Raw genomic sequence first — 6,598 nt, forward strand, 5'->3', positions numbered from 1 at the left:
CTTTACCAGCCCCTAAAGGGGCTGACAACTGGACCTTGACTCTACCTGGAGGACACCTGGGACTGTCCCACACCTAGACCTCCTCTCGTGGGACTCAGGGATGAGGTACCTCTTTCACACCCATCTCTGTATCCCGTCTGCCACTCTGCCATGCTCCCTTTGCCTGGGGAAGCCTGCCACACTTTTTCCACCTCCACCCTAACTTCTGGCCACTTCCCACTGGATCCTGCCTTCCGGGGAGGCCCTGACCTTGGTGTGCCCCCAGGAACTCCAGAGCTCAAAAGACAGGGAGAGAGCCCTTCCTGCCATGGTTCCCCTCTCCTTCCTGCTGGCAGCTCCCAGCCTGAGTCACAGTCCCCTGAGGCTCTCCTCTCCTCCCCCCTCCCACTCCCTTCATTAGCTTCATTGAAGCTAATAATCCTGCTGGCAATTCCATTGTCTCCTCTTAATTCCAATTTCCTTTTGTCCCAAGAGGCAAATCAGCAGAATGAAAATAGTGAAGTGGCAGGCACAGCCTCCCATGTATTAATTAGGGCAGCATTAACGAAGTGATAAAAACACACCTTCAGCGTTAGGGGTTTGCTTTCCCACCTTCCCCCTCCCCATTTAGCTCTCCCATTCTTCCACTCCTCACCTCCAACGGGACCTGAAAGGGCAGACTCAAGCCAAGGACAGGGATGTCTGAGGGACACAGCATCACTGGGACCCTGCCCAGGTTCCCAAGGGGCAGCCCTCCAGAGGTGCCCAGCCATCAGCTCCCTGGGCTAGAGCCAAATCCTCTAGGAGAAATGTGTCCTGCCACCTCAGTGTGTACCAGATTGGAAACCAGCCAGTTGTCCCACCTTCATTCACTCCCTTACCCCACTATCCAAGCAGTCACTGAATCACATCCACTTACCTCCTAAATATGCCCCTATCCTTCCACAACTTTCCCCTCCCTGTGGCTGCCACCCTAGTTCACTCCACCATTGGCTCCCGCCTAGGTGACTATGTCAGCCTTACTGGCCCCCTTGCCTCCAGGCCTGCCCTCCTCAAAACCTTTCTTATCCTATGGCCAGATGCAGCACACGCTTCTTCTTCTGGGAGCCCATCCCTGGCCTCTTTGTTGCCAGCTTGTCCTATTCCTCCTTCATTCAGTCTCTTGGACATCCTTCCCTCTGGGAAGGCTGCTCTGACCTTCAGGACTGGGCTGGGGAGCCTTCTGTGTCCCCATAGCAGTGTGGGCTGACTCCTAACATCGGATCACAACCGCCTGTGGCTACTCAAGAAGAAGGGAGACTTTTGGAATGGGAGGGGTGGGGAGAGATGATTATAACAAGTCATGCCCTCTCACTTTGCGTTTTGAACCAATTTGGAAATAAGCACAGGAGTCAGATAGGATCATCGTTCCAGTTTTACTGTTGGTAAAGGTGGATTGGAGAGATTGACTAGGCTCATGGACAAAATGAACTCCCTGGTCCTTCCCTCCTGTATTGAATTTAACCTTCCAGGTGCAGGCAGCACCATTGGATGCCTGGAGGTTTCAGATTTGAGATCTTACTAAATGGGGGAAGGAAGGAATGGTGTGTATGAACTGCAGCAGGCAACTCCAAAAAACCAAACCAAGGTGGGCAGTCACATACCTGCTTGAACCTTTCCACCAATTTCAATGATCAGATGGTCACTGCTTCTTCTGAGTGCAGAATCAATGAGAGGAGTTGGAGACGAAGCAGTGGTTTCTATCCAATGCTTATAAACTGGCATAAGTTCCCAGTCTATGGGTGGTAAGAGTGTGGGGAGAGGTAAAGAGTATATCTCCCTACATGAACTATCTTTGGCTTTCCATCAAATCCCAGCACCTAGCCCAGAGCCTGGCATGTTGCGTATGATCAATAACAGCTTGTCAAGTAGGGAAAGGTCTTACATTTATTGGCTTCATAAAACCTTAGAGCTAGAAGGGATCTTAATGATGAGGAAATTGATGAGGGATGATGAGGAAATTGAGTCTTGAGAGCCAAGTGACTTACCTAAGGTCACAGAGGTAAGGTCACAGTGTCTTTTGTCTCCCATTGAGCCTTCTTGCTACAGTGTCAGCTTCCTGGCTCAGCTTCACTTGAAGGCTGAGGTCCCTAGGTGGGGCGGCCATGGAAATGCTGTGTACGGAGGGAGCCTGAGCTGCAATAAGATATGAACAATATTCCAAGTACACTAGGTGGAGACATGTGCATGGATGGTTGTGTGGTTTTATAAAGGGGTAAATCAAGAGGGGAGAAGGACTTGACGCCAGAGTTGAAGAAACAAGGACTGGTTAGCTTGAAGGAAAGTACATTCTCTGTAGGACCATTGGGTGGGAGAAGAATCAAGCTTGTGCCAGATAATCTCAGAAAGCACAACTTGGGCGAATGTGTTTAGTTCACTAAATCCCACAGATACTTACAAGGCACTGGGCTGTGTGCACAATGGTAACAAGTCCCTGCTATTAAGAAGCACTTGGTCTAGTTAAGTCACAGGCAACACAGTCTGAGAAATGCCCCAATGTTATATTCTTGTGGGGTATGAAAGCACAGACGAGGGCCCTATTGGACTCTGCCTTAGGCCAAGTGAAGGATGGAATGGAGAATTTAAGTAGAGCTAACCCTAAATCCTCACAACTGAACCAATAAGGAATATCATGATAAATGGAGAACACTTTGAAGCTGTCAAGGATTTCATTTTACTTGGATCCACAATCAACATCCACGGATGCAGCAGTCAAGAAATCAAAAAAGCATTACACTGCCAAATCTGCAAAAGACCTCTTTAAAGTGTTCAAATGCAAAGATGTCACCTTGAAGACTAAGGTGCACCTGACCCAAGCCATGGTATTTGCAATCATATGCATGTGAAAGCTGGACAATGAATAAGGAAGACCGAAAAAGAATTGGTGTCTTTGAATTGTGATGTTGGCAAAGAATATTGAGTATACCATGGAGTGCCAAAAGTATGAACAAATCTGTCTTAGAAGAAGAACAGCCAGAATGCTCCTTAGAAGCAAGGATGGCGCCACTGCATCTCACATACTTTTGGACATGTTGTCAGGAGAGATCAGTCCCTGGAGAAGGGCACCATGCTTGGTAAAGTACAGGGTCGGCAGAAAACAGGAAGACCCTCGACGAGATGGATTGACACAGTGGCTGCAACAATGGGCTGAAGCATAACAATGATTGTGAGCATGGCACAGGACCCGGCAGTGTTTCATTCTGTGGTACAAAGGGCCTCTATGAGTCAGAACCAACCCAACGACACCTAACAACAACAATAGAGCTAACCCAAAGGGAAAGACCAACCTGAAAGAATAGCAGGTAACCCAGTGGCCGATCCCTTCCAACTCTGTACAACCATGACTCTCAGCACAGTGGAGGAGCCAAGATATTGTTGATAGGGATGGGTGGTAGATGTGGTGAAAACCAGAGGAGCTTCAGGGCTGATTAGCCCAGGCCCCACCCCCAAACCAGATGGAATGCTTCCAGGAGCTTGGTCTTCCTCAGCTTCAATACTGCAAGGGCAGACTGGGCGGCCAAGTTGACCTAGCCACACTTGCCTAAATTCTAGTTGTTAGCCTGGTCTTACTGCTATTATTCCCTCTTACAGATGAGAAAACTGAGGCTCCTTGAAGTCATAGACTTAGAAGTCAAGCTGGAGCTTCAGACCAGATCTAATTGCTTCAAGAGAAGGTTAGGCTGATCTGACTTTTTAAAAACTGCTGTTTAGCTTTCAATTCCCAACCTTATTTCTTTAGGGTCTCTGCTGATTTACATAAAGCTGCTATAGAGGGGTTTTTTAAAGAATGGCTTAAAATTCCTGGATGTGTCCCCTGTCAAGAGATGGCATCTACGTTGCCTCCCCTTGAAGGGTTTAACTGCTCTGACCAGTAGAATTTTTACCACCGTGAGCCTTCTGAGACCAGGTCATAAAAGGGCAAGTAGCTTCCACCCAGCTTTCTTGAAACACCCACGCTCTGGAGGCCCCCTCTTGGGACATTCCCTCTTGGAATCCAGCCACCTTGCTGTGTGAAGCCAAAGCCAGGTGGAGAAGCCACATATAGGCAGCTGGTTGGTAGTCCCAGCTGAGCCCATCCTTCAAGTCATCCCAGCCCAGGTACCAGACATGTGAGTGAAAAAACCTCCAGATAATTCCAAACCCCCACTGTTCAAGTTACCCCTGAATTCTTGACTTTTCTCAGATGAGACCCCAGACATCAAACAGCAGAGAGAAGCCATTCCTGCTGTTCAGGAATATGGGTTCAAATTCCTGACCTATAAAACCTGTGAACAGAATAAAATGATGTCGGCTTCAAGCCACTTAGTTTGGAGTGGCTTGTTACATAGCAACAGATAACCGGAACATCATGCCAGACCAAAACCTTATGGAAATTCACCTTTTCAGACTCCCAATATTAAGTTTCTAATCATTTGCAGGCAAGGTGTGGGCTGCGGGGGAGTAGGTACAGAGTGGCCCCGGGATCAATTGCCAGGCCTGGATGTGACAGCCGGGCCACTTTGCCTAGCCTTCCTGCCAAATGCTTGGCTAAAATGGGAAGTAAATTGTGCTATTTAATCAAACCCTTCACTCTCCCAACTCCCTCCTTCTGTCTGAAGGGGGCTGGTCATGGGTCTCAGAGTTCAGCTATGAGCTAGCTTGGGGGGGACCCTGGTCCCTGGGGCCTAATCAATACCTGCCTCTGAGCCAGCTCTTAGGGGCTCTTAGTGCATCATTTGGGAAATGACTATTGACCACAGGAGAAGATAAATGCAAGCGACAAATGCCCACTTTGACACCTTGCTCCCTCTGGGCGCTGGCAGGGCAGCAGAGCATCCTGTGTGTGTGGGTGCTTGAGTGTGTGTGAGGGGTGGGGGGCTTGGTGCACAACAGTGGAGCTGGACTGGGGGCACCAAAAGAAGGTTGTGAAAGTGTGCCTATGTGTGTGTGTGTATGAGACCTATTAGACTGTCCTGTCTCTCAGTCTTGCATGGCCTCATTCAAGGACAGGGTTGGGCTGCTTTGGGTTGCTGCTACTGTTGCTTCTTTTTAATTTGGCATTTTTCATGGCACCTGTCTTGGTCATCTGGTGCTGCTATAACAGAAATGCCACAAGTGGATGGCTTTAACAAAGAGGAGTTTATTCTCTCACAGTCCACTAGGCTAGAATTCAGGGCACTGGTTCCAGGGCAAGGCTTTGTCTCTCTGTTGGCTCTGGAGGAAGGTCCTTGTGATGCGTCAGTCTTCCCTTGGTCTGGGAGCACCTCAGTGCAGGAGCCTCAAGCCCGAAGGGTGCATCCTGCTCTCGCACTGCTTTCTTGGTGCTATGAGGTCCCCATCTCTCTCTGCTCGCTTCTCTCTTTTATATCTCAAAAGAGATTGGCTTAAGATACTATCTAATCTTGTAGATCTCATCGATATAACTGCCGCTAATCCATTTTATTACATCATAGTGAGAGGATATACAACACACAGGGAAATCACATCAGATGGCAAAATGGTAGACAATCATACAGGACTGGGAATCATGACCTAGCCAAGTTGACAGATATTTCAGGGGGACACAATTCAACCCATCACAGAGCCTAAGGAAGATAGTGCTGGAAGATGAGTCTCCTAGGTTAGAAGGCCCTATACAATGACCGCAACAATGGACTCAAGGATGCTAACGATCAGGAACATGGCGCAGAACTAGGCAACATTTTGTTTGTTGTACATGAGGTTGCCATGAGTGGGAGCTGACTCAACAGCAGCTAACAATGAGGAAGATCAAGCTACTTCCTTCCAGATTCCTTTCTTTAACCACCTCCCTAGGAGCTGGAAACCCTGGTGACGTAGTGGTTAAGTGCTGTGGCTGCTAACCAAAAGGTTGGCAGTTCTAATCCACCTAGGTGCTCCTTGGAAACTCTATGGGGCAGTTCTATTCTGTCCTATAGGGTCACTTTGAGTCAAAATGGACTCAATGGCAACAGATCTTTTTTTCCCCCCTAGGAGCTGAGTGAGATGAAGATGAATGGTCAGTGCTGACCAAGATCACCAGTGAGTGAAAAGGAGAAAAAACTCTGACCTAATTGGGGCAAGAGTCGAACCTGGGCAACCAATTAGATTACCAATTATGTTATGATACATAGTTCATTAAAAAAAATTTTTTTCCCTATAAGTGGTAGGATATCATGATGCTGTTCTAGCCCATTCTTTTTTTTTTCCTTTTTCACTTTGCGGTAAACCTTAGAGACTTCTGTACTAGTCCATACAGTTTCCTTATTTTTTAACAGGTACATGTAAAATTTCATTTTTTGGATGTACTTTATTTAAGGAGCCCTGGTGGCACAGTGGTTAAAGTGCTCGGCTGCTAACTGAGAGGTTGGCAGTTGGAATCCACCAGCAACTCTGCAGGAGAAAGATGTGACAGTCTGCTGCCATAAAGATTACAGCACTGGAAACTCTATGGGGCAGTTCTATTCTGTCCTATAGGATTGGTATGAGTTGGAATAGACTCAATGGGATGGGATAATTTATTTAATCAGCTTCCTGTTGATGGATACGTAGTCAAGTGCTTCTCAAATATAAAGCACATAAGAACCATCTGGTGATCTCGCTG

The sequence above is a fragment of the Loxodonta africana genome, chromosome 15 (assembly GCF_030014295.1).
Source record: "Loxodonta africana isolate mLoxAfr1 chromosome 15, mLoxAfr1.hap2, whole genome shotgun sequence".
In the NCBI taxonomy this organism is placed as follows: Eukaryota; Metazoa; Chordata; class Mammalia; order Proboscidea; family Elephantidae; genus Loxodonta; species Loxodonta africana.